The 27,500-nt window shown below is 42.7% G+C and overlaps 1 protein-coding gene across 3 annotated transcripts in view; it reads left to right on the top strand.

Moving 5' to 3' along the window:
- The window catches only part of hdac7a (histone deacetylase 7a), an 86,525-nt gene that overhangs the window by 16,855 nt on the left and 42,170 nt on the right, over positions 1-27,500 (top strand). For all 3 annotated transcript variants that reach the window (XM_058409483.1, XM_058409485.1, XM_058409484.1), the window contains exon 2: positions 22,018-22,058. The gene's annotated coding sequence lies outside the window, so the exon portion shown is untranslated. The remainder of the gene's footprint in view (positions 1-22,017; positions 22,059-27,500) is intronic.

Raw genomic sequence — 27,500 nt, forward strand, 5'->3', positions numbered from 1 at the left:
GTGACAGCTTTGAACTTGCAGCTTCACATTCTGTAACTGAGTGTGTAACTGTGAGTGTGTAACTGTGAGTGTGTAACTGAGTGTGTAACTGTGAGTGTGTAACTGAGTGTGTAACTGTGAGTGTGTAACTGTGAGTGTGTAACTGTGAGTGTGTAACTGAGTGTGTAACTGTGAGTGTGTAACTGAGTGTGTAACTGAGTGTGTAACTGTGAGTGTGTAACTGAGTGTGTAACTGTGAGTGTGTAACTGTGAGTGTGTAACTGTGAGTGTGTAACTGAGTGTGTAACTGTGTGTGTAACTGTGAGTGTGTAACTGAGTGTGTAACTGTGAGTGTGTAACTGAGTGTGTAACTGTGTGTGTAACTGTGAGTGTGTAACTGTGAGTGTGTAACTGTGAGTGTGTAACTGAGTGTGTAACTGTGTGTGTAACTGTGAGTGTGTAACTGAGTGTGTAACTGTGAGTGTGTAACTGTGTGTGTAACTGTGAGTGTGTAACTGTGAGTGTGTAACTGAGTGTGTAACTGTGAGTGTGTAACTGAGTGTGTAACTGAGTGTGTAACTGTGAGTGTGTAAGTGAGTGTGTAACTGTGAGTGTGTAACTGTGAGTGTGTAACTGAGTGTGTAACTGTGAGTGTGTAACTGTGTGTGTAACTGTGAGTGTGTAACTGTGAGTGTGTAACTGTGAGTGTGTAACTGAGTGTGTAACTGTGAGTGTGTAACTGTGAGTGTGTAACTGAGTGTGTAACTGAGTGTGTAACTGTGAGTGTGTAACTGTGAGTGTGTAACTGAGTTTGTAACTGAGTGTGTAACTGTGAGTGTGTAACTGAGTGTGTAACTGTGAGTGTGTAACTGTGAGTGTGTAACTGTGAGTGTGTAACTGTGTGTGTAACTGTGAGTGTGTAACTGAGTGTGTAACTGTGTGTGTAACTGTGAGTGTGTAACTGAGTGTGTAACTGAGTGTGTAACTGTGTGTGTAACTGAGTGTGTAACTGAGTGTGTAACTGAGTGTGTAACTGTGAGTGTGTAACTGTGAGTGTGTAACTGAGTGTGTAACTGTGTGTGTAACTGTGAGTGTGTAACTGAGTGTGTAACTGAGTGTGTAACTGTGTGTGTAACTGTGAGTGTGTAACTGTGTGTGTAACTGAGTGTGTAACTGTGAGTGTGTAACTGAGTGTGTAACTGAGTGTGTAACTGTGAGTGTGTAAGTGAGTGTGTAACTGTGAGTGTGTAACTGAGTGTGTAACTGTGAGTGTGTAACTGTGAGTGTGTAACTGAGTGTGTAACTGTGAGTGTGTAACTGTGAGTGTGTAACTGTGTGTGTGTAACTGTGAGTGTGTAACTGTGAGTGTGTAACTGAGTGTGTAACTGTGAGTGTGTAACTGTGAGTGTGTAACTGAGTGTGTAACTGAGTGTGTAACTGTGAGTGTGTAACTGTGAGTGTGTAACTGAGTGTGTAACTGAGTGTGTAACTGTGAGTGTGTAACTGAGTGTGTAACTGTGAGTGTGTAACTGTGAGTGTGTAACTGTGTGTGTAACTGTGAGTGTGTAACTGAGTGTGTAACTGTGTGTGTAACTGAGTGTGTAACTGTGAGTGTAACTGAGTGTGTAACTGAGTGTGTAACTGAGTGTGTAACTGTGAGTGTAACTGAGTGTGTAACTGTGTGTGTAACTGTGTGTGTAACTGAGTGTGTAACTGAGTGTGTAACTGTGAGTGTGTAACTGTGAGTGTGTAACTGTGTGTGTAACTGAGTGTGTAACTGTGAGTGTGTAACTGAGTGTGTAACTGTGAGTGTAACTGAGTGTGTAACTGTGAGTGTGTAACTGAGTGTGTAACTGAGTGTGTAACTGTGAGTGTAACTGAGTGTGTAACTGTGTGTGTAACTGTGTGTGTAACTGAGTGTGTAACTGAGTGTGTAACTGTGAGTGTGTAACTGTGTGTGTAACTGAGTGTGTAACTGTGAGTGTGTAACTGAGTGTGTAACTGTGAGTGTAACTGAGTGTGTAACTGTGAGTGTGTAACTGAGTGTGTAACTGAGTGTGTAACTGTGAGTGTAACTGAGTGTGTAACTGTGAGTGTAACTGAGTGTGTAACTGTGAGTGTAACTGAGTGTGTAACTGTGAGTGTAACTGAGTGTGTAACTGAGTGTGTAACTGAGTGTGTAACTGTGAGTGTAACTGAGTGTGTAACTGTGTGTGTAACTGAGTGTGTAACTGTGAGTGTAACTGAGTGTGTAACTGAGTGTGTAACTGAGTGTGTAACTGTGAGTGTAACTGAGTGTGTAACTGTGTGTGTAACTGTGTGTGTAACTGAGTGTGTAACTGAGTGTGTAACTGTGTGTGTAACTGTGAGTGTGTAACTGTGTGTGTAACTGAGTGTGTAACTGTGAGTGTAACTGAGTGTGTAACTGTGTGTGTAACTGTGTGTGTAACTGAGTGTGTAACTGAGTGTGTAACTGTGTGTGTAACTGAGTGTGTAACTGTGTGTGTAACTGAGTGTGTAACTGAGTGTGTAACTGTGTGTGTAACTGTGAGTGTGTAACTGTGTGTGTAACTGAGTGTGTAACTGTGAGTGTAACTGAGTGTGTAACTGTGTGTGTAACTGTGTGTGTAACTGAGTGTGTAACTGAGTGTGTAACTGTGTGTGTAACTGTGAGTGTGTAACTGAGTGTGTAACTGTGAGTGTAACTGAGTGTGTAACTGTGAGTGTGTAACTGAGTGTGTAACTGAGTGTGTAACTGTGAGTGTAACTGAGTGTGTAACTGTGAGTGTGTAACTGAGTGTGTAACTGTGAGTGTAACTGAGTGTGTAACTGTGTGTGTAACTGAGTGTGTAACTGAGTGTGTAACTGAGTGTGTAACTGTGTGTGTAACTGTGTGTGTAACTGAGTGTGTAACTGAGTGTGTAACTGTGTGTGTAACTGTGAGTGTGTAACTGTGTGTGTAACTGAGTGTGTAACTGTGAGTGTAACTGAGTGTGTAACTGTGTGTGTAACTGAGTGTGTAACTGAGTGTGTAACTGTGTGTGTAACTGTGAGTGTGTAACTGAGTGTGTAACTGTGAGTGTAACTGAGTGTGTAACTGTGAGTGTGTAACTGAGTGTGTAACTGAGTGTGTAACTGTGAGTGTAACTGAGTGTGTAACTGTGAGTGTGTAACTGTGTGTGTAACTGTGTGTGTAACTGAGTGTGTAACTGTGTGTGTAACTGTGTGTGTAACTGAGTGTGTAACTGTGAGTGTGTAACTGAGTGTGTAACTGAGTGTGTAACTGTGAGTGTGTAAGTGAGTGTGTAATTGTGAGTGTGTAACTGTGAGTGTGTAACTGAGTGTGTAACTGTGAGTGTGTAACTGTGAGTGTGTAACTGAGTGTGTAACTGTGTGTGTAACTGTGAGTGTGTAACTGTGAGTGTGTAACTGTGAGTGTGTAACTGTGTGTGTAACTGTGAGTGTGTAACTGAGTGTGTAACTGTGAGTGTGTAACTGAGTTTGTAACTGAGTGTGTAACTGTGAGTGTGTAACTGAGTGTGTAACTGTGAGTGTGTAACTGTGAGTGTGTAACTGTGAGTGTGTAACTGTGTGTGTAACTGTGAGTGTGTAACTGAGTGTGTAACTGTGTGTGTAACTGTGAGTGTGTAACTGAGTGTGTAACTGAGTGTGTAACTGTGTGTGTAACTGAGTGTGTAACTGAGTGTGTAACTGTGAGTGTGTAACTGTGAGTGTGTAACTGAGTGTGTAACTGTGTGTGTAACTGTGAGTGTGTAACTGAGTGTGTAACTGAGTGTGTAACTGTGTGTGTAACTGTGAGTGTGTAACTGTGTGTGTAACTGAGTGTGTAACTGTGAGTGTGTAACTGAGTGTGTAACTGAGTGTGTAACTGTGAGTGTGTAAGTGAGTGTGTAACTGTGAGTGTGTAACTGAGTGTGTAACTGTGAGTGTGTAACTGTGAGTGTGTAACTGAGTGTGTAACTGTGAGTGTGTAACTGTGAGTGTGTAACTGTGTGTGTGTAACTGTGAGTGTGTAACTGTGAGTGTGTAACTGAGTGTGTAACTGTGAGTGTGTAACTGTGAGTGTGTAACTGAGTGTGTAACTGAGTGTGTAACTGTGAGTGTGTAACTGTGAGTGTGTAACTGAGTGTGTAACTGAGTGTGTAACTGTGAGTGTGTAACTGAGTGTGTAACTGTGAGTGTGTAACTGAGAGTGTGTAACTGTGTGTGTAACTGTGAGTGTGTAACTGAGTGTGTAACTGTGTGTGTAACTGAGTGTGTAACTGTGAGTGTAACTGAGTGTGTAACTGAGTGTGTAACTGAGTGTGTAACTGTGAGTGTAACTGAGTGTGTAACTGTGTGTGTAACTGTGTGTGTAACTGAGTGTGTAACTGAGTGTGTAACTGTGAGTGTGTAACTGTGTGTGTAACTGAGTGTGTAACTGTGAGTGTGTAACTGAGTGTGTAACTGTGAGTGTAACTGAGTGTGTAACTGTGAGTGTGTAACTGAGTGTGTAACTGAGTGTGTAACTGTGAGTGTAACTGAGTGTGTAACTGTGTGTGTAACTGTGTGTGTAACTGAGTGTGTAACTGAGTGTGTAACTGTGAGTGTGTAACTGTGTGTGTAACTGAGTGTGTAACTGTGAGTGTGTAACTGAGTGTGTAACTGTGAGTGTAACTGAGTGTGTAACTGTGAGTGTGTAACTGAGTGTGTAACTGAGTGTGTAACTGTGAGTGTAACTGAGTGTGTAACTGTGAGTGTAACTGAGTGTGTAACTGTGAGTGTAACTGAGTGTGTAACTGTGAGTGTAACTGAGTGTGTAACTGAGTGTGTAACTGAGTGTGTAACTGTGAGTGTAACTGAGTGTGTAACTGTGTGTGTAACTGAGTGTGTAACTGTGAGTGTAACTGAGTGTGTAACTGAGTGTGTAACTGAGTGTGTAACTGTGAGTGTAACTGTGTGTGTAACTGTGTGTGTAACTGAGTGTGTAACTGAGTGTGTAACTGTGTGTGTAACTGTGAGTGTGTAACTGTGTGTGTAACTGAGTGTGTAACTGTGAGTGTAACTGAGTGTGTAACTGTGTGTGTAACTGTGTGTGTAACTGAGTGTGTAACTGAGTGTGTAACTGTGTGTGTAACTGAGTGTGTAACTGTGTGTGTAACTGAGTGTGTAACTGAGTGTGTAACTGTGTGTGTAACTGTGAGTGTGTAACTGTGTGTGTAACTGAGTGTGTAACTGTGAGTGTAACTGAGTGTGTAACTGTGTGTGTAACTGTGTGTGTAACTGAGTGTGTAACTGAGTGTGTAACTGTGTGTGTAACTGTGAGTGTGTAACTGAGTGTGTAACTGTGAGTGTAACTGAGTGTGTAACTGTGAGTGTGTAACTGAGTGTGTAACTGAGTGTGTAACTGTGAGTGTAACTGAGTGTGTAACTGTGAGTGTGTAACTGAGTGTGTAACTGTGAGTGTAACTGAGTGTGTAACTGTGTGTGTAACTGAGTGTGTAACTGAGTGTGTAACTGAGTGTGTAACTGTGAGTGTAACTGAGTGTGTAACTGTGTGTGTAACTGTGTGTGTAACTGAGTGTGTAACTGAGTGTGTAACTGTGTGTGTAACTGTGAGTGTGTAACTGTGTGTGTAACTGAGTGTGTAACTGTGAGTGTAACTGAGTGTGTAACTGTGTGTGTAACTGTGTGTGTAACTGAGTGTGTAACTGAGTGTGTAACTGTGTGTGTAACTGTGAGTGTGTAACTGAGTGTGTAACTGTGAGTGTAACTGAGTGTGTAACTGTGAGTGTGTAACTGAGTGTGTAACTGAGTGTGTAACTGTGAGTGTAACTGAGTGTGTAACTGTGAGTGTGTAACTGTGTGTGTAACTGTGTGTGTAACTGAGTGTGTAACTGTGTGTGTAACTGTGTGTGTAACTGAGTGTGTAACTGTGAGTGTGTAACTGAGTGTGTAACTGAGTGTGTAACTGTGAGTGTGTAAGTGAGTGTGTAATTGTGAGTGTGTAACTGTGAGTGTGTAACTGAGTGTGTAACTGTGAGTGTGTAACTGTGAGTGTGTAACTGAGTGTGTAACTGTGTGTGTAACTGTGAGTGTGTAACTGTGAGTGTGTAACTGTGAGTGTGTAACTGTGTGTGTAACTGTGAGTGTGTAACTGAGTGTGTAACTGTGAGTGTGTAACTGTGTGTAACTGTGTGTGTAACTGAGTGTGTAACTGTGAGTGTGTAACTGAGTGTGTAACTGTGAGTGTGTAACTGTGAGTGTGTAACTGTGTGTGTAACTGTGAGTGTGTAACTGTGTGTGTAACTGTGAGTGTGTAACTGTGAGTGTGTAACTGCGAGTGTGTAACTGAGTGTGTAACTGTGAGTGTGTAACTGTGAGTGTGTAACTGTGAGTGTGTAAGTGAGTGTGTAACTGTGAGTGTGTAACTGCGAGTGTGTAACTGTGAGTGTGTAACTGTGTGTGTAACTGAGTGTGTAACTGTGAGTGTGTAACTGTGAGTGTGTAACTGAGTGTATAACTGCGAGTGTGTAACAGTGTGTAACTGTGAGTGTGTAACTGAGTGTGTAACTGTGAGTGTGTAACTGTGAGTGTGTAACTGAGTGTGTAACTGTGAGTGTGTAACTGAGTGTGTAACTGAGTGTGTAACTGTGTGTGTAACTGAGTGTGTAACTGAGTGTGTAACTGTGAGTGTGTAACTGTGAGTGTGTAACTGTGTGTGTAACTGTGAGTGTGTAACTGTGTGTGTAACTGTGAGTGTGTAACTGTGAGTGTGTAACTGAGTGTGTAACTGTGAGTGTGTAACTGTGTGTGTAACTGTGAGTGTGTAACTGTGAGTGTGTAACTGTGTGTGTAACTGAGTGTGTAACTGTGAGTGTGTAACTGTGAGTGTGTAACTGTGAGTGTGTAACTGTGTGTGTAACTGTGAGTGTGTAACTGTGTGTGTAACTGAGTGTGTAACTGTGAGTGTGTAACTGTGAGTGTGTAACTGAGTGTATAACTGCGAGTGTGTAACAGTGTGTAACTGTGAGTGTGTGACTGAGTGTGTAACTGTGAGTGTGTAACTGTGAGTGTGTAACTGAGTGTGTAACTGTGAGTGTGTAACTGAGTGTGTAACTGAGTGTGTAACTGTGAGTGTGTAACTGTGAGTGTGTAACTGTGAGTGTGTAACTGTGTGTGTAACTGTGAGTGTGTAACTGAGTGTGTAACTGTGAGTGTGTAACTGTGAGTGTGTAACTGAGTGTGTAACTGTGTGTGTAACTGAGTGTGTAACTGTGTGTGTAACTGTGAGTGTGTAACTGTGTGTGTAACTGTGAGTGTGTAACTGAGTGTGTAACTGTGAGTGTGTAACTGAGTGTGTAACTGTGAGTGTGTAACTGTGAGTGTGTAACTGTGTGTGTAACTGTGAGTGTGTAACTGTGTGTGTAACTGTGAGTGTGTAACTGAGTGTGTAACTGTGTGTGTAACTGAGTGTGTAACTGTGAGTGTGTAACTGTGAGTGTAACTGAGTGTGTAACTGTGAGTGTGTAACTGAGTGTGTAACTGAGTGTGTAACTGTGAGTGTAACTGAGTGTGTAACTGTGTGTGTAACTGAGTGTGTAACTGAGTGTGTAACTGTGAGTGTGTAACTGTGAGTGTGTAACTGAGTGTGTAACTGTGAGTGTAACTGAGTGTGTAACTGAGTGTGTAACTGTGAGTGTAACTGAGTGTGTAACTGTCTGTGTAACTGTGTGTGTAACTGAGTGTGTAACTGTGAGTGTGTAACTGAGTGTGTAACTGTGAGTGTGTAACTGTGTGTGTAACTGTGTGTGTAACTGAGTGTGTAACTGTGTGTGTAACTGTGTGTGTAACTGTGAGTGTGTAACTGAGTGTGTAACTGAGTGTGTAAGTGAGTGTGTAACTGTGAGTGTGTAACTGTGAGTGTGTAACTGAGTGTGTAACTGTGAGTGTGTAACTGTGTGTGTAACTGTGAGTGTGTAACTGAGTGTGTAACTGTGTGTGTAACTGAGTGTGTAACTGTGAGTGTGTAACTGAGTGTGTAACTGTGAGTGTGTAACTGTGAGTGTGTAACTGTGTGTGTAACTGTGAGTGTGTAACTGAGTGTGTAACTGTGTGTGTAACTGAGTGTGTAACTGTGAGTGTAACTGAGAGTGTGTAACTGAGTGTGTAACTGAGTGTGTAACTGTGAGTGTAACTGAGTGTGTAACTGTGTGTGTAACTGTGTGTGTAACTGAGTGTGTAACTGTGAGTGTGTAACTGTGAGTGTGTAACTGTGTGTGTAACTGAGTGTGTAACTGTGAGTGTGTAACTGTGAGTGTAACTGAGTGTGTAACTGTGAGTGTGTAACTGAGTGTGTAACTGTGAGTGTAACTGAGTGTGTAACTGTGAGTGTGTAACTGTGTGTGTAACTGTGTGTGTAACTGAGGGTGTAACTGTGTGTGTAACTGAGTGTGTAACTGTGAGTGTGTAACTGAGTGTGTAACTGTGAGTGTGTAAGTGAGTGTGTAACTGTGAGTGTGTAACTGTGTGTGTAACTGTGAGTGTGTAACTGTGAGTGTGTAACTGAGTGTGTAACTGTGAGTGTGTAACTGTGAGTGTGTAACTGAGTGTGTAACTGTGAGTGTGTAACTGTGTGTGTAACTGTGAGTGTGTAACTGTGAGTGTGTAACTGAGTGTGTAACTGTGAGTGTGTAACTGAGTGTGTAACTGAGTGTGTAACTGAGTGTGTAACTGTGAGTGTGTAACTGTGAGTGTGTAACTGTGAGTGTGTAACTGCGAGTGTGTAACTGAGTGTGTAACTGTGAGTGTGTAACTGTGTGTAACTGAGTGTGTAACTGAGTGTGTAACTGTGAGTGTGTAACTGAGTGTATAACTGCGAGTGTGTAACAGTGTGTAACTGTGAGTGTGTAACTGAGTGTGTAACTGTGAGTGTGTAACTGTGAGTGTGTAACTGTGAGTGTGTAACTGAGTGTGTAACTGTGAGTGTGTAACTGAGTGTGTAACTGAGTGTGTAACTGTGTGTGTAACTGAGTGTGTAACTGAGTGTGTAACTGTGAGTGTGTAACTGTGAGTGTGTAACTGTGTGTGTAACTGTGAGTGTGTAACTGTGTGTGTAACTGTGAGTGTGTAACTGTGAGTGTGTAACTGAGTGTGTAACTGTGAGTGTGTAACTGTGTGTGTAACTGTGAGTGTGTAACTGAGTGTGTAACTGTGAGTGTGTAACTGTGAGTGTGTAACTGTGTATGTAACTGTGAGTGTGTAACTGTGAGTGTGTAACTGTGTGTGTAACTGAGTGTGTAACTGTGAGTGTGTAACTGTGAGTGTGTAACTGAGTGTATAACTGTGAGTGTGTAACTGAGTGTGTAACTGTGAGTGTGTAACTGTGAGTGTGTAACTGAGTGTGTAACTGTGAGTGTGTAACTGAGTGTGTAACTGTGAGTGTGTAACTGTGAGTGTGTAACTGTGTGTGTAACTGTGAGTGTGTAACTGTGAGTGTGTAACTGAGTGTGTAACTGTGTGTAACTGAGTGTGTAACTGTGAGTGTGTAACTGAGTGTGTAACTGTGAGTGTGTAACTGTGAGTGTGTAACTGAGTGTGTAACTGTGTGTGTAACTGAGTGTGTAACTGTGAGTGTGTAACTGAGTGTGTAACTGTGAGTGTGTAACTGTGAGTGTGTAACTGTGTGTGTAACTGTGAGTGTGTAACTGTGTGTGTAACTGTGAGTGTGTAACTGAGTGTGTAACTGTGTGTGTAACTGAGTGTGTAACTGTGAGTGTGTAACTGAGTGTGTAACTGAGTGTGTAACTGAGTGTGTAACTGTGAGTGTGTAACTGTGAGTGTGTAACTGTGTGTGTAACTGTGAGTGTGTAACTGTGAGTGTAACTGAGTGTGTAACTGTGAGTGTGTAACTGAGTGTGTAACTGAGTGTGTAACTGTGAGTGTAACTGAGTGTGTAACTGTGAGTGTGTAACTGTGTGTGTAACTGTGTGTGTAACTGAGTGTGTAACTGTGTGTGTAACTGTGTGTGTAACTGAGTGTGTAACTGTGAGTGTGTAACTGAGTGTGTAACTGAGTGTGTAAGTGAGTGTGTAACTGTGAGTGTGTAACTGTGAGTGTGTAACTGAGTGTGTAACTGTGAGTGTGTAACTGTGTGTGTAACTGTGAGTGTGTAACTGTGAGTGTGTAACTGAGTGTGTAACTGTGAGTGTGTAACTGTGAGTGTGTAACTGAGTGTGTAACTGTGAGTGTGTAACTGTGAGTGTGTAACTGTGTGTGTAACTGTGAGTGTGTAACTGAGTGTGTAACTGTGAGTGTGTAACTGAGTGTGTAACTGTGAGTGTGTAACTGTGAGTGTGTAACTGAGTGTGTAACTGTGAGTGTGTAACTGTGTGTGTAACTGAGTGTGTAACTGTGAGTGTGTAACTGTGAGTGTGTAACTGAGTGTATAACTGCGAGTGTGTAACAGTGTGTAACTGTGAGTGTGTAACTGAGTGTGTAACTGTGAGTGTGTAACTGAGTGTGTAACTGTGAGTGTGTAACTGAGTGTGTAACTGAGTGTGTAACTGAGTGTGTGTAACTGTGTGTGTAACTGAGTGTGTAACTGAGTGTGTGTAACTGTGTGTGTAACTGTGAGTGTGTAACTGTGTGTGTAACTGTGAGTGTGTAACTGTGAGTGTGTAACTGAGTGTGTAACTGTGAGTGTGTAACTGTGTGTGTAACTGTGAGTGTGTAACTGTGAGTGTGTAACTGTGTGTGTAACTGTGAGTGTGTAACTGTGAGTGTGTAACTGTGTGTGTAACTGAGTGTGTAACTGTGAGTGTGTAACTATGAGTGTGTAACTGAGTGTATAACTGCGAGTGTGTAACAGTGTGTAACTGTGAGTGTGTGACTGAGTGTGTAACTGTGAGTGTGTAACTGTGAGTGTGTAACTGAGTGTGTAACTGTGAGTGTGTAACTGAGTGTGTAACTGAGTGTGTAACTGTGTGTGTAACTGAGTGTGTAACTGAGTGTGTAACTGTGAGTGTGTAACTGTGTGTGTAACTGTGAGTGTGTAACTGTGTGTGTAACTGTGAGTGTGTAACTGTGAGTGTGTAACTGTGTGTGTAACTGTGAGTGTGTAACTGTGAGTGTGTAACTGAGTGTGTAACTGTGAGTGTGTAACTGTGAGTGTGTAACTGAGTGTGTAACTGTGAGTGTGTAACTGTGAGTGTGTAACTGAGTGTATAACTGTGAGTGTGTAACTGAGTGTGTAACTGTGAGTGTGTAACTGTGAGTGTGTAACTGAGTGTGTAACTGTGAGTGTGTAACTGTGTGTGTAACTGAGTGTGTAACTGTGAGTGTGTAACTGTGAGTGTGTAACTGAGTGTATAACTGCGAGTGTGTAACAGTGTGTAACTGTGAGTGTGTAACTGAGTGTGTAACTGTGAGTGTGTAACTGTGAGTGTGTAACTGAGTGTGTAACTGTGAGTGTGTAACTGAGTGTGTAACTGAGTGTGTAACTGTGAGTGTAACTGAGTGTGTAACTGTGAGTGTGTAACTGAGTGTGTAACTGAGTGTGTAACTGTGAGTGTAACTGAGTGTGTAACTGTGTGTGTAACTGAGTGTGTAACTGAGTGTGTAACTGTGAGTGTGTAACTGTGAGTGTAACTGAGTGTGTAACTGTGAGTGTGTAACTGAGTGTGTAACTGAGTGTGTAACTGTGAGTGTAACTGAGTGTGTAACTGCAAATGTGTAACTGCGAGTGTGTGACTGTTAGTGTGTAACTGAGTGTGTACCTGCGAGTGTGTAACTGCCAGTGTGTAACTGTGAGTGTGTAACTGCGAGTGTGTATCTGAGAGTGTAACTGCGAGTGTGTAACTGTGTCTATAAATGCAAGTGTATAACTGCGAGTGTGTTACTGAGTGTGTGACTGTGAGTGTGTAACTGAGTGTGTAACTGTGAGTGTGTAACTGTGAGTGTAACTGTGAGTGTGTAACTGTGTCTGTAAATGCAAGTGCATAACTGTGAGTGTGTAACTGAGTGTGTGACTGTGAGTGTGTAACTGTGAGTGTGTAACTGAGTGTGTAACTGTGAGTGTGTAACTGTGAGTGTGTAACTGTGAGTGTGTAACTGTGTGTGTAACTGTGAGTGTGTAACTGTGTGTGTAACTGAGTGTGTAACTGTGTGTGTAACTGAGTGTGTAACTGTGAGTGTGTAACTGTGTGTGTAACTGTGAGTGTAACTGCGATTGTGTAACTGCGAGTGTGTAACTGAGTGTGTAACTGTGAGTGTGTAACTGTGAGTGTGTAACTGAGTGTGTAACTGAGTGTGTAACTGTGAGTGTGTAACTGCAAATGTGTAACTGCGAGTGTGTGACTGTGAGTGTGTAACTGAGTGTGTAACTGTGTGTGTGTAACTGCAAATGTGTAACTGCGAGTGTGTGACTGTTAGTGTGTAACTGAGTGTGTACCTGCGAGTGTGTAACTGCGAGTGTGTAACTGTGAGTGTGTAACTGCGAGTGTGTATCTGAGAGTGTAACTGCGAGTGTGTAACTGTGTCTATAAATGCAAGTGTATAACTGCGAGTGTGTTACTGAGTGTGTAACTGTGAGTGTGTAACTGAGTGTGTAACTGTGAGTGTGTAACTGTGAGTGTAACTGCGAGTGTGTAACTGTGAGTGTGTAACTGTGTCTGTAAATGCAAGTGTATAACTGTGAGTGTGTAACTGAGTGTGTAACTGTGAGTGTACCTGCGAGTGTGTAACTGTGAGTGTGTAACTGTGAGTGTGTAACTGCGAGTGTGTAACTGAGTGTGTAACTGTGAGTGTGTAACTGTGAGTGTCTAACTGAGTGTATAACTGTGAGTGTGTAACTGAGTGTGTAACTGAGTGTGTAACTGTGAGTGTGTAACTGTGAGTGTGTAACTGAGTGTATAACTGTGAGTGTGTAACTGAGTGTGTAACTGAGTGTGTAACTGTGAGTGTGTAACTGAGTGTGTAACTGAGTGTGTAACTGTGAGTGTAACTGCGATTGTGTAACTGCGAGTGTGTAACTGAGTGTGTAACTGTGAGTGTGTAACTGTGAGTGTGTAACTGAGTGTGTAACTGAGTGTGTAACTGTGAGTGTGTAACTGCAAATGTGTAACTGCGAGTGTTTGACTGTTAGTGTGTAACTGAGTGTGTACCTGCGAGTGTGTAACTGCGAGTGTGTAACTGTGAGTGTGTAACTGCGAGTGTGTATCTGAGAGTGTAACTGCGAGAGTGTAACTGTGTCTATAAATGCAAGTGTATAACTGCGAGTGTGTTACTGAGTGTGTGACTGTGAGTGTGTAACTGAGTGTGTAACTGTGAGTGTGTAACTGTGAGTGTGTAACTGAGTGTGTAACTGTGAGTGTAACTGTGAGTGTAACTGCGAGTGTGTAACTGTGTCTGTAAATGCAAGTGTATAACTGTGAGTGTGTAACTGAATGTGTGACTGTGAGTGTGTAACTGTGAGTGTGTAACTGAGTGTGTAACTGTGAGTGTGTAACTGAGTTTGTAACTGTGAGTGTGTAACTGTGAGTGTGTAACTATGAGTGTGTAACTGAGTGTGTAACTGTGAGTGTGTAACTGAGTGTGTAACTGAGTGTGTAACTGTGAGTGTGTAACAGTGTGTAACTGAGTGTGTAACTGAGTGTGTAACTGTGAGTGTGTAACTGAGTGTGTAACTGTGAGTGTGTAACTGAGTGTGTAACTGTGAGTGTGTAACTGAGTGTGTAACTGAGTGTGTAACTGTGAGTGTGTAACTGAGTGTGTAACTGAGTGTATAACTGCGAGTGTGTAACAGTGTGTAACTGAGTGTGTAACTGAGTGTGTAACTGTGAGTGTGTAACTGAGTGTGTAACTGAGTGTGTAACTGTGAGTGTGTAACTGTGAGTGTGTAACTGAGTGTGTAACTGAGTGTATAACTGTGAGTGTGTAACTGTGAGTGTGTAACTGAGTGTGTAACTGTGAGTGTGTAACTGAGTGTGTAACTGTGAGTGTGTAACTGAGTGTGTAACTGAGTGTGTAACTGTGAGTGTGTAACTATGAGTGTGTAACTGAATGTGTAACTGTGTGTGTGTAACTATGAGTGTGTAACTGTGAGTGTGTAACTGCGAGTGTGTAACTATGAGTGTGTAACTGTGAGTGTGTAACTGCGAGTGTGTAACTATGAGTGTGTAACTGTGAGTGTGTAACTGAGTGTGTACCTGAGTGTGTAACTGTGAGTGTGTAACTGTGAGTGTGTGACTGTTAGTGTATAACTGAGTGTGTAACTGTGAGTGTGTAACTGAGTGTGTACCTGAGTGTGTAACTGAGTGTGTAACTGTGAGTGTGTAACTATGAGTGTGTAACTGTGAGTGTGTAACTGATTGTGTAACTGAGTGTGTAACTACAAGTGTGTAACTGTGAGTGTAACTGCGAATGTGTAACTGCGAGTGTGTAACTGAGTGTGTAACTGCGAGTGTGTAACTGTGAGTGTGTAACTGTGAGTGTGTATCTGAGAGTGTAACTGCGAGTGTGTAACTGTGTCTATAAATGCAAGTGTATAACTGCGAGTGTGTTACTGAGTGTGTGACTGTGAGTGTGTAACTGAGTGTGTAACTGTGAGTGTAACTGTGAGTGTAACTGTGAGTGTGTAACTGAGTGTGTGACTGTGAGTGTGTAACTGTGAGTGTGTAACTGAGTGTGTAACTGTGAGTGTAACTGCGAGTGTGTAACTGAGTGTGTGACTGTGAGTGTGTAACTGTGAGTGTGTAACTGAGTGTGTAACTGTGAGTGTGTAACTGAGTGTGTAACTGTGAGTGTGTAACTGTCAGTGTGTAACTGAGTGTGTAACTGAGTGTATAACTGTGAGTGTGTAACTGTGAGTGTGTAACTGAGTGTGTAACTGTGAGTGTGTAACTGAGTGTGTAACTGTGAGTGTGTAACTGAGTGTGTAACAGAGTGTGTAACTGTGAGTGTGTAACTGAGTGTGTAACTGAGTGTGTAACTGTGTGTGTGTAACTATGAGTGTGTAACTGTGAGTGTATAACTGCGAGTGTGTAACTATGAGTGTGTAACTGTGAGTGTGTAACTGAGTGTGTACCTGAGTGTGTAACTGTGAGTGTGTAACTGTGAGTGTGTAACTGTGAGTGTGTGACTGTTAGTGTATAACTGAGTGTGTAACTGTGAGTGTGTAACTGAGTGTGTACCTGAGTGTGTAACTATGAGTGTGTAACTGTGAGTGTGTAACTGAGTGTGTAACTGAGTGTGTAACTGTGAGTGTGTAACTACAAGTGTGTAACTGTGAGTGTAACTGCGAATGTGTAACTGCGAGTGTGTAACTGAGTGTGTAACTGTGAGTTTGTAACTGTGAGTGTGTAACTGAGTGTATAACTGTGAGTGTGTAACTGAGTGTGTAACTGAGTGTGTAACTGTGAGTGTGTAACTAAGTGTGTAACTGAGTGTGTAACTGTGAGTGTAACTGCGATTGTGTAACTGCGATTGTGTAACTGCGAGTGTGTAACTGAGTGTGTAACTGTGAGTGTGTAACTGTGAGTGTGTAACTGAGTGTGTAACTGTGAGTGTGTAACTGCAAATGTGTAACTGCGAGTGTGTGACTGTTAGTGTGTAACTGAGTGTGTACCTGCGAGTGTGTAACTGCGAGTGTGTAACTGTGAGTGTGTAACTGCGAGTGTGTATCTGAGAGTGTAACTGCGAGTGTGTAACTGTGTCTATAAATGCAAGTGTATAACTGCGAGTGTGTTACTGAGTGTGTGACTGTGAGTGTGTAACTGAGTGTGTAACTGTGAGTGTGTAACTGTGAGTGTAACTGCGAGTGTGTAACTGTGTCTGTAAATGCAAGTGTATAACTGTGAGTGTGTAACTGAGTGTGTAACTGTGAGTGTGTAACTGAGTGTGTAACTGTGAGTGTGTAACTGTGAGTGTGTAACTGAGTGTGTAACTGTGAGTGTGTAACTGAGTGTGTAACTGTGAGTGTGTAACTGTGAGTGTGTAACTGAGTGTGTAACTGAGTGTATAACTGCGAGTGTGTAACAGTGTGTAACTGTGAGTGTGTAACTGAGTGTGTAACTGTGAGTTTGTAACTGTGAGTGTGTTACTGAGTGTGTAACTGTGAGTGTGTAACTGAGTGTGTAACTGTGAGTGTGTAACTGTGAGTGTGTAACTGAGTGTGTAACTGTGAGTGTGTAACTGTGAGTGTGTAACTGTGAGTGTGTAACTGAGTGTGTAACTGTGAGTGTGTAACTGTGAGTGTGTAACTGAGTGTGTAACTGAGTGTATAACTGTGTGTAACTGTGAGTGTGTAACTGAGTGTGTAACTGAGTGTGTAACTGCGAGTGTGTAACTATGAGTGTGTAACTATGATTGTGTAACTGTGAGTGTGTAACTATGAGTGTGTAACTGTGAGTGTGTAACTGTGAGTGTGTAACTACAAGTGTGTAACTACAAGTGTGTAACTGTGAGTGTAACTGCGAATGTGTAACTGCGAGTGTGTAACTGAGTGTGTAACTGTGAGTGTGTAACTATGAGTGTGTAACTGTGAGTGTAACTGCGAATGTGTAACTGCGAGTGTGTAACTGAGTGTGTAACTGAGTGTGTAACTGTGAGTGTGTAACTACAAATGTGTAACTGTGAGTGTAACTGCGAATGTGTAACTGCGAGTGTGTAACTGAGTGTGTAACTGTGAGTGTGTAACTGAGTGTGTAACTGAGTGTGTAACTGTGAGTGTGTAACTGAGTGTGTAACTGAGTGTGTAACTGTGAGTGTAACTGCGATTGTGTAACTGCGAGTGTGTAACTATGAGTGTGTAACTGAGTGTGTAACTGAGTGTGTAACTGTGAGTGTGTAACTGAGTGTGTAACTGAGTGTGTAACTGTGAGTGTAACTGCGATTGTGTAACTGCGAGTGTGTAACTATGAGTGTGTAACTGTGAGTGTGTAACTGAGTGTGTAACTGTGAGTGTAACTGCGATTGTGTAACTGCGAGTGTGTAACTGAGTGTGTAACTGTGAGTGTGTAACTGTGAGTGTGTAACTGAGTGTGTAACTGAGTGTGTAACTGTGAGTGTGTAACTGCAAATGTGTAACTGCGAGTGTGTGACTGTTAGTGTGTAACTGAGTGTGTACCTGCGAGTGTGTAACTGTGAGTGTGTAACTGCGAGTGTGTATCTGAGAGTGTAACTGCGAGTGTGTAACTGTGTCTATAAATGCAAGTGTATAACTGCGAGTGTGTTACTGAGTGTGTGACTGTGAGTGTGTAACTGAGTGTGTAACTGTGAGTGTGTAACTGTGAGTGTGTAACTGTGAGTGTAACTGCGAGTGTGTAACTGTGTCTGTAAATGCAAGTGTATAACTGTGAGTGTGTAACTGAGTGTGTGACTGTGAGTGTGTAACTGTGAGTGTGTAACTACAAGTGTGTAACTACAAGTGTGTAACTGTGAGTGTAACTGCGAATGTGTAACTGCGAGTGTGTAACTGAGTGTGTAACTGTGAGTGTGTAACTGTGAGTGTGTAACTGAGTGTGTAACTGAGTGTGTAACTGTGAGTGTGTAACTACAAGTGTGTAACTGAGTGTGCAACTGTGAGTGTGTAACTGTGAGTGTGTAACTGAGTGTGTAACTGAGTGTGTAACTGTGAGTGTGTAACTACAAGTGTGTAACTGTGAGTGTAACTGCGAATGTGTAACTGCGAGTGTGTAACTGAGTGTGTAACTGTGAGTGTGTAACTGTGAGTGTGTAACTGAGTGTATAACTGTGAGTGTGTAACTGAGTGTGTAACTGAGTGTGTAACTGTGAGTGTGTAACTGAGTGTGTAACTGTGAGTGTGTAACTGAGTGTGTAACTGTGAGTGTGTAACTGAGTGTGTAACTGAGTGTGTAACTGTGAGTGTGTAACTGAGTGTGTAACTGAGTGTGTAACTGTGAGTGTAACTGCGATTGTGTAACTATGAGTGTGTAACTGTGAGTGTGTAACTGAGTGTATAACTGTGAGTGTGTAACTGAGTGTGTAACTGTGTGTGTAACTGTGAGTGTGTAACTGTGAGTGTGTAACTGTGAGTGTGTAACTGAGTGTGTAACTGAGTGTGTAACTGTGAGTGTGTAACTGAGTGTGTAACTGTGAGTGTAACTGCGATTGTTTAACTGCGAGTGTGTAACTGAGTGTGTAACTGAGTGTGTAACTGTGAGTGTGTAACTGCAAATGTGTAACTGCGAGTGTGTGACTGTTAGTGTGTAACTGAGTGTGTACCTGCGAGTGTGTAACTGCGAGTGTGTAACTGTGAGTGTGTAACTGCGAGTGTGTATCTGAGAGTGTAACTGCGAGTGTGTAACTGTGTCTATAAATGCAAGTGTATAACTGCGAGTGTGTTACTGAGTGTGTGACTGTGAGTGTGTAACTGTGAGTGTGTAACTGTGAGTGTAACTGCGAGTGTGTAACTGTGTCTGTAAATGCAAGTGTATAACTGTGAGTGTGTAACTGAGTGTGTGACTGTGAGTGTGTAACTGTGAGTGTGTAACTGAGTGTGTAACTGTGAGTGTGTAACTGAGTGTGTAACTGTGAGTGTGTAACTGAGTGTGTAACTGTGAGTGTGTAACTGAGTGTGTAACTGAGTGTGTAACTGTGAGTGTGTAACTGAGTGTGTAACTGAGTGTATAACTGCGAGTTTGTAACAGTGTGTAACTGTGAGTGTGTAACTGAGTGTGTAACTGTGAGTGTGTAACTGAGTGTGTAACTGTGAGTGTGTAACTGAGTGTGTAACTGTGAGTGTGTAACTGTGAGTGTGTAACTGAGTGTGTAACTGTGAGTGTGTAACTGTGAGTGTGTAACTGAGTGTGTAACTGAGTGTATAACTGCGAGTGTGTAACTGAATGTGTAACTGCGAGTGTGTAACTGCGAGTGTGTGACTGAGTGTGTAACTGTGAGTGTGTAACTGAGTGCGTAACTGTGAGTGTGTAACTGAGTGTGTAACTGCGAGTGTGTAACTGCGAGTGTGTGACTGAGTGTGTAACTGTGAGTGTGTAACTGAGTGCGTAATTGTGAGTGTGTAATTGCGAGTGTGTAGCTGTGTTTGTAAATGCAAGTGTGTAGCTGCCAGTGTGTAAGTGCTAGTGTGTAACTGAGTCTTTAACTACGAGTGTGTAACTGTGAGTGTGTAACTGAGTTTGTAACTGTAAGTGTGTAACTGAGTGTGTAACTGTGAGTGTGTAACTGCGAGTGTGTAACTGCGAGTGTGTAACTGAGTGTGTAACTGTGAGTGTGTAATTGCGAGTGTTTAACTGTGTCTATAAATGCAAGTGTGTAACTGCGAGTGTGTAGCTGTGTTTGTAAATGCAAGTGTGTAGCTGCCAGTGTGTAAGTGCTAGTGTGTAAGTGAGTCTTTAACTGCGAGTGTGTAACTGTGAGTGTGTAACTGAGAGTGTAACTGCGAGTGTGTAATTGCGAGTGTTTAACTGTGTCTATAAATGCAAGTGTGTAACTGTGAGTGTGTAGCTGTGTTTGTAAATGCAAGTGTGTAGCTGCCAGTGTGTAAGTGCGAGTGTGTAACTGAGTCTGTAACTGCGAGTGTGTAACTGCGAGTGTGTAACTGCAAGTTTGTAACTGCGAGTGTGTAACTGAGAATGTAACTGCGAGTGTGTAACTGAGAATGTAACTGCGAGTGTGTAACTGAGTGTGTAACTGCGAGTGTGTAACTGCGAGTGTGTAACTGAGAATGTAACTGCGAGTGTGTAACTGTGTCTATAAATGCAAGTGTGTAACTGAGTGTGTGACTGTGAGTGTGTAACTATGAGTGTGTAACTGTGGGTGTATAACTGCGAGTGTGTAACTGTGAATGTGTAACTGTGAGGTTGTGTAAATGTTGTGTAGAGGTTGTGTAAATATTGTGTAGAAGTTGTGTAAATATTGTGTAGAGGTTGTGTAAATGTTGTGTAAATGTTTTGTAGAGGTTGTGTAAAGGTTGTGTAGAGGTTGTGTAAATGTTTTGTAGATGTTGTGTAAATGTTGTGTAGAGGTAGTGTAATGTATGTGTAAATGTTGTGTAGAGGTTGTGTAGAGGTTGTATAAATGTTGTGTAAAGGTTGTGTAAATGCTGTGTAGAGATTGTGTAAATGTTGTGTAAATGCTGTGTAGAGATTGTGTAAATGTTGTGTAGAGGTTGTGTAAATGTTGTATAAATGATGTGTAGAGGTTGTGTAAAGGTTGTGTTGAGGTTTTTTAGAGGTTCTGTAAATGCTGTGTAGAGGTTGTTTAAGTGTTGCGTAGGGGTTGTGTAAATGTTGTGTAGAGGTTGTGTAAAGGTTTTGTAGAGGTTGTGTAGAGGTTGTTTAAAGGTTGTGTAAACCTTGTGTAGAGGTTGTGCAGTGGTTGTGTAGAGGTTGTGTAAAGGTTGTGTAAATGCTGTGTAGAGATTGTGCAGAGGTTGTGTAAATGTTGTGTAGAAGTTGTGTAAAGGTTGTGAAGAGGTTGTGTAAAAGTGTGTGACTGTGAGTGTGTATCTGAGTGTGTAACCGTAAATGTGTAACTGTGAGGTTGTGTAGAGGTTGTGTAAATATTGTGTTGATGTGTAAATGTTGTGTAGAGGTTGTGTAAATGCTGTGTAGAGGTTGTGTAAATGCTGTGTAGAGGTTGTGTAGAGGATGTGTAAATGTTGTGTAAATGCTGTGTAGCGGTTGTGTAAATGTTGTGTAGAGGTTGTGTAAAGGTTGTGTAGAGGTTGTGTAAAGGTTGTGTAGAGGTTGTGTAAATATTGTGTTGATGTGTAAATGGTTTGTAGAGGTTGTGTAAAGGTTGTGTAGAGGTTGTGTAAATATTGTGTTGATGTGTAAATGTTGTGTAGAGGTTGTGTAAATATTGTGTTGATGTGTAAAGGTTGTGTAGAGGTTGTGTAAATGCTGTGTAGAGGTTGTGTAAATGTTGTGTAGAGGTTGTGTAGAGGATGTGTAAATGTTGTGTAAATGCTGTGTAGTGGTTGTGTAAATGTTGTGTAGAGGTTGTGTAAAGGTTGTGTAGAGGTTGTGTAAAGGTTGTGTAGAGGTTATGTAGAGGTTGTGTGGAGGTTGTGTAGAGGTTGTGTAAATGCTGTGTAGCGGTTGTGTAAATGTTTTGTAAAGGTTGTGTAGAGGTTGTTTAAAGGTTGTGTAGAGGTTGTGTAAAGGTTGTGTAGAGGTTGTGTGGAGGTTGTGTACAGGTTGTTTAAAGGTTGTGTGGAGGTTGTTTAAAGGTTGTGTAGAAGTTGTGTACAGGTTGTGTAGAGGTTGTGTGGAGGTTGTGTAGAGGTTGTGTACAGGTTGTGTGGAGGCTGTGTAGAGGTTGTGTGGAGGTTGTGTGGAGGTTGTGTAGAGGTTGTGTGGAGGTTGTGTAGAGGTTGTGTGGAGATTGTGTAGAGGTTGTGTACAGGTTGTGTGGAGGCTGTGTAGAGGTTGTGTGGAGGTTGTGTGGAGGTTGTGTAGAGGTTGTGTGGAGGTTGTTTAAAGGTTGTGTAGAGGTTGTGTACAGGTTGTGTAGAGGTTGTGTAGAGGTTGTGTGGAGGTTGTGTAGAGGTTGTGTACAGGTTGTGTGGAGGCTGTGTAGAGGTTGTGTGGAGGTTGTGTGGAGGTTGTGTAGAGGTTGTGTGGAGGTTGTGTAGAGGTTGTGTGGAGATTGTGTACAGGTTGTGTACAGGTTGTGTGGAGGCTGTGTAGAGGTTGTGTGGAGGCTGTGTAGAGGTTGTGTAGAGGTTGTGTGGAGGTTGTGTAGAGGTTGTATAGAGGTTGTGTGGAGGTTGTGTAGAGGTTGTGTGGAGGTTGTGTAGAGGTTGTGCAGTATAGTGATGATCTCTCAGTGTGAAGTCTCTGGTATTGTCGTGTCGTCGCTGTGCAGTGACAGTGAGAGTTTTATCACACGCTTGAGTGAATTAAAGACTCCAGTCTGAGAAACTCAGACTCATCTGTTCACTCCAAGATTTAAACACTTTCATGGCTTTATAACACACCAGACTTCAGACCATGATCTGGACTGTAGGAGACAGAAAGTTCTGGTAATAAACCTCTGTTCTGCTCTTTACAGATGGGTTTCGTTCTTCATGTTCTGCAGTAGAAACTTAACAGGTAAGAACTCTGACTTTATCTCATTTCTACACAGTAGGTCAGTTTCTCTGACCAGCATGTATACACACACACACACACACACACAGAGTTTGTTTATTCTTGTACATTTCCTGCTCACAATGCAACATAAAACTCAGTGTGCTGCTTGCCTGACCTCTGACCTCTGAGGTTTTCATTGATCTTAAGAGACCTCTCCATGACACACAGCAGTGTTGCTTGTATTTGACACATACAGACGTCACACCCAAAATTAACACACCTCACACAGCAACCTGCATCACTCTGAAGTCCACTGTCCTGGAGTTGTGGTCATGTGACGGTCACACGGCAGCATCTTCCCTTTGTGTGTGTAAATCAGCAGGTCAGGGTTTCAGTGCTGCAGGACAGCTTCAGTGTGAAAGAGAAAGAAAAACAAATATTACATGTTATTGTAGGTGACATAGACATGGTACAAATACACACACACACACACACACACACACAGGATCAGGTGGATGCAGTGTATCGATGGCTAGACAAACACAATGGCGGTGGTGATGATGTCACCGGTGAGGATTGTGTTTCATTCAGCTCTTTTGTGCGACTGAAACTGAATCACCTTCTGGAGGATCGCTGGATGAAAAGTTTCTACAATGTCACAGTTTTTGGGCTGTGTTCCAAACGCCACACTGATCCCCTGTGCACTTTGTAGCCAATCTTCATTTAGACTTCATCCTTGTCATTGTTCTGGTAGTTTATGAGGAGAACCAAAAAGAAACTTGTCTGTGTGTGTGTCTGTATGTGTGTGTGTGTGTGTGTCTGTGTGTGTGTCTGTTTGTCTGTGTGTGTGTGTGTGTGTGTGTGTCTGTGTGTGTGTGTGTGTCTGTGTGTGTGTCTGTGTGTCTGTGTGTGTGTGTGTGTCTGTGTGTGTGTCTGTGTGTCTGTGTGTGTGTGTGTGTCTGTGTGTGTGTGTGTCTGTGTGTGTGTGTGTGTGTCTGTGTGTCTGTGTGTGTGTGTGTGTGTCTGTGTGTGTGTGTGTGTGTGTGTGTGTGTGGTTTGTCTAAAAGTCACTATCAGCTCTTTTACAGTTTGTCTTTTGTGTGTGTCTCACACGTGGTTCAGTGTGACTCAGGCAGTTCCTTATCCACAGGTTCATGCCTCAGACCGATTCACATGTGGCTCCGCCCACTTTCCCTGTTAGCACACAAACTACACACAGTGGAAAGGATCACGTCGAGTTGGTGTATATCGAGGTTTGTTCTGTCCTGCTCTCTGATTGGTAGATTAGGTGGTGATTAATTCTGATTGGTGGATCAGGTGGTGATTAATTCTCTCTAACAGCAGCTCTGACTTATATTAATGCACTCACTCTGATACCTTATCGTTTCCATAGCAACAGCTCCTTCACATAGACGTGATGAGGGTTGATAAAGATGTGTGTGTGTGTGTGTATGATGTGGTGAAGGAGTCTCCAGTGTCAGTGCTGTGTATCAGTGTGTGTGTGTGTGTCACCTCAGTCAGAGGTGAAGCTGGAACTTCTCCACATCTTCAGGACGGAGGAATTTACACTTCTTTGTGTTTCTCAGTAACATGAGACTGCTGAGATTAATTAACTTGAAAAGAGAGAATAAAGAAAGGCACACACACACACACACATACACACACACACACACACATACACACACACACACAATAGAAATACTTGCAGTGCCATTTTGACATTTTCGGAGCGTTGAGGTTTTACTTCGAATATGGGTCACAGAGCACTTCCGATAAAGTGTGTGTGTGTGTGTGTGTGTCTTTAAGGCTCATCATTTACTGTAGACAGAGCGAGAGATTTTAAAAAAAGATAAAACTGAGAAAGACAGAGGCAAAAAGAGCATGAGACAGGCAGAGAGTGAGACAGAGGGTGGATTTGTGTGTGTGTGTGTGCGTGTGTGTGTGTGGTTAGTCTATAATTGGAGATCCTGTCTTACACAAGGTCAATTTAGCAACAGCAAGAAACAAGTGAGAGAGAGAGAGAGAGAGAGAACAATATAGAGTTCCTGAGTCTGTTTCCCATCCCGTAGTTGTCGTGGGTGAAGTGGGCAGAGTCTCTGTAGAGTGAAGGGATGGATCTTTAATCCAGATTCAAATTCTGATCAGTGTAAACTCCAGAAAATATCACCTCTAGATCCAACACCAGACTGAGGCTTGGATTATTTATGTAGTTTGTAGGGAGTAGTGTGTTGGGAGTAGGGTATAGGGTGTAGTGTGTAGGGTGTAGGATATAGTGTGTAGTGTGTAGGGTATAGTGTGTAGGGTATAGTGTGTAGTGTGTAGGGTGTAGTGTGTAGGGTATAGTGTGTAGTGTGTAGGGTATAGGGTGTAGTGTGTAGGGTATAGGGTGTAGTGTGTAGGGTATAGTGTGTAGGGTATAGGGTGTAGGGTATAGGGTGTAGTGTGTAGTGTGTAGGGTATAGTGTGTAGTGTGTAGGGTATAGGGTGTAGTGTGTAGGGTATAGTGTGTAGTGTGTAGGGTGTAGTGTGTAGGGTGTAGGATATAGTGTGTAGTGTGTAGGGTAGAGTGTGTAGTGTGTAGGGTATAGTGTGTAGGGTATAGTGTGTAGGGTATAGGGTATAGTGTGTAGTGTGTAGGATATAGTGTGTAGTGTGTAGGGTATAGGGTGTAGGGTATAGGGTGTAGTGTGTAGGATATAGTGTGTAGGGTGTAGTGTGTAGGATATAGTGTGTAGGGTATAGTGTGTAGGATATAGTGTGTAGTGTGTAGGGTATAGTGTGTAGGGTATAGGGTGTAGGGTATAGGGTGTAGGGTGTAGTGTGTAGGGTATAGTGTGTAGGGTATAGGGTGTAGGGTATAGGGTGTAGGGTGTAGTGTGTAGGATATAGTGTGTAGTGTGTAGGGTATAGTGTGTAGGGTATAGTGTGTAGGGTGTAGTGTGTAGGGTATAGTGTGTAGTGTGTAGGGTGTAGTGTGTAGGGTATAGTGTGTAGGGTATAGTGTGTAGGGTATAGGGTGTAGGGTGTAGTGTGTAGGGTATAGGGTGTAATGTGTAGGGTATAGGGTGTAGTGTGTAGGGTATAGGGTGTAGGGTGTAGTGTGTAGGGTATAGGGTGTAATGTGTAGGGTATAGGGTGTAGTGTGTAGGGTATAGGGTGTAGTGTGTAGGGTGTAGTGTGTAGGGTGTAGGGTGTAGTGTGTAGGGTATAGTGTGTAGGGTATAGTGTGTAGTGTGTAGGGTATAGGGTGTAGTGTGTAGGGTATAGTGTGTAGGGTGTAGTGTGTAGGGTGTAGGATATAGTGTGTAGTGTGTAGGGTGTAGTGTGTAGGGTAGAGTGTGTAGTGTGTAGGGTATAGTGTGTAGGGTATAGGGTGTAGTGTGTAGGGTATAGTGTGTAGGGTATAGGGTATAGTGTGTAGGATATAGGGTATAGTGTGTAGTGTGTAGGGTGTAGTGTGTAGGGTATAGTGTGTAGGGTATAGGGTGTAGGGTGTAGTGTGTAGGGTATAGGGTGTAATGTGTAGGGTATAGGGTGTAGTGTGTAGGGTATAGGGTGTAGTGTGTAGGGTGTAGTGTGTAGGGTGTAGGGTGTAGTGTGTAGGGTATAGTGTGTAGGGTATAGGGTGTAGTGTGTAGGGTATAGGGTGTAGTGTGTAGAGTATAGTGTGTAGGGTATAGTGTGTAGGGTATAGGGTGTAGGGTATAGTGTGTAGTGTGTAGGGTATAGGGTGTAGGGTGTAGAGTATAGTGTGTAGGGTATAGTGTGTAGGGCATAGTGTGTAGGGTATAGGGTGTAGTGTGTAGGGTATAGTGTGTAGTGTGTAGGGCATAGTGTGTAGGGTGTAGTGTGTAGGGTATAGTGTGTAGTGTGTAGGGCATAGTGTGTAGGGTGTAGTGTGTAGGGTATAGGGTGTAGTGTGTAGGGTATAGGGTGTAGTGTGTAGAGTATAGTGTGTAGGGTATAGTGTGTAGGGTATAGGGTGTAGGGTATAGGGTGTAGGGTATAGTGTGTAGTGTGTAGGGTATAGGGTGTAGGGTGTAGAGTATAGTGTGTAGGGTATAGTGTGTAGGGTATAGGGTGTAGTGTGTAGGGTATAGTGTGTAGTGTGTAGGGCATAGTGTGTAGTGTGTAGGGCATAGTGTGTAGTGTGTAGTGTGTAGTGTATAGGGTGTAGTGTGTAGGGTATAGTGTGTAGTGTGTAGGGTATAGTGTGTAGGGTGTAGTGTGTAGTGTGTAGGGTGTAGTGTGTAGGGTATAGTGTGTAGTGTGTAGGGCATAGTGTGTAGTGTGTAGGGTATAGTGTGTAGTGTGTAGGGTATAGTGTGTAGAGTATAGTGTGTAGGGTATAGTGTGTAGGGTATAGGGTGTAGTGTGTAGGGCATAGTGTGTAGTGTGTAGGGCATAGTGTGTAGGGTGTAGTGTGTAGGGTATAGGGTGTAGGGTATAGGGTGTAGGGTATAGTGTGTAGTGTGTAGGGTATAGGGTGTAGAGTATAGTGTGTAGGGTATAGTGTGTAGGGCATAGTGTGTAGGGTATAGGTTGTAGTGTGTAGGGTATAGTGTGTAGTGTGTAGGGTATAGTGTGTAGGGTGTAGTGTGTAGGGTATAGGGTGTAGTGTGTAGGGTATAGTGTGTAGTGTGTAGGGTATAGTGTGTAGGGTGTAGTGTGTAGTGTGTAGGGCATAGTGTGTAGGGTGTAGTGTGTAGGGTATAGTGTGTAGTGTGTAGGGCATAGTGTGTAGGGTGTAGGTTGTAGTGTGTAGGGTATAGTGTGTAGGGCATAGTGTGTAGGGTATAGGTTGTAGTGTGTAGGGTATAGTGTGTAGTGTGTAGGGTATAGTGTGTAGTGTGTAGGGCATAGTGTGTAGGGTATAGTGTGTAGTGTGTAGGGTGTAGTGTGTAGGGTATAGTGTGTAGTGTGTAGGGTATAGTGTGTAGGGTGTAGGGTATAGTGTGTAGTGTGTAGGGTATAGTGTGTAGTGTGTAGGGTATAGTGTGTAGTGTGTAGGGTATAGTGTGTAGTGTGTAGGGTATAGTGTGTAGGGTGTAGTGTGTAGTGTGTAGGGCATAGTGTGTAGGGTGTAGTGTGTAGTGTGTAGGGCATAGTGTGTAGGGTGTAGGGTATAGTGTGTAGGGTGTAGGGTATAGTGTGTAGTGTGTAGGGTATAGTGTGTAGTGTGTAGGGTATAGTGTGTAGGGTGTAGGGTATAGTGTGTAGTGTGTAGGGTATAGTGTGTAGTGTGTAGGGTATAGTGTGTAGGGTGTAGGGTATAGTGTGTAGTGTGTAGGGTATAGTGTGTAGTGTGTAGGGTATAGTGTGTAGGGTGTAGTGTGTAGTGTGTAGGGCATAGTGTGTAGGGTGTAGTGTGTAGGGTATAGTGTGTAGTGTGTAGGGTATAGTGTGTAGTGTGTAGGGTATAGTGTGTAGGGTGTAGTGTGTAGGGTATAGTGTGTAGTGTGT

This window comes from Hemibagrus wyckioides, linkage group LG15 (assembly GCF_019097595.1).
Source record: "Hemibagrus wyckioides isolate EC202008001 linkage group LG15, SWU_Hwy_1.0, whole genome shotgun sequence".
In the NCBI taxonomy this organism is placed as follows: Eukaryota; Metazoa; Chordata; class Actinopteri; order Siluriformes; family Bagridae; genus Hemibagrus; species Hemibagrus wyckioides.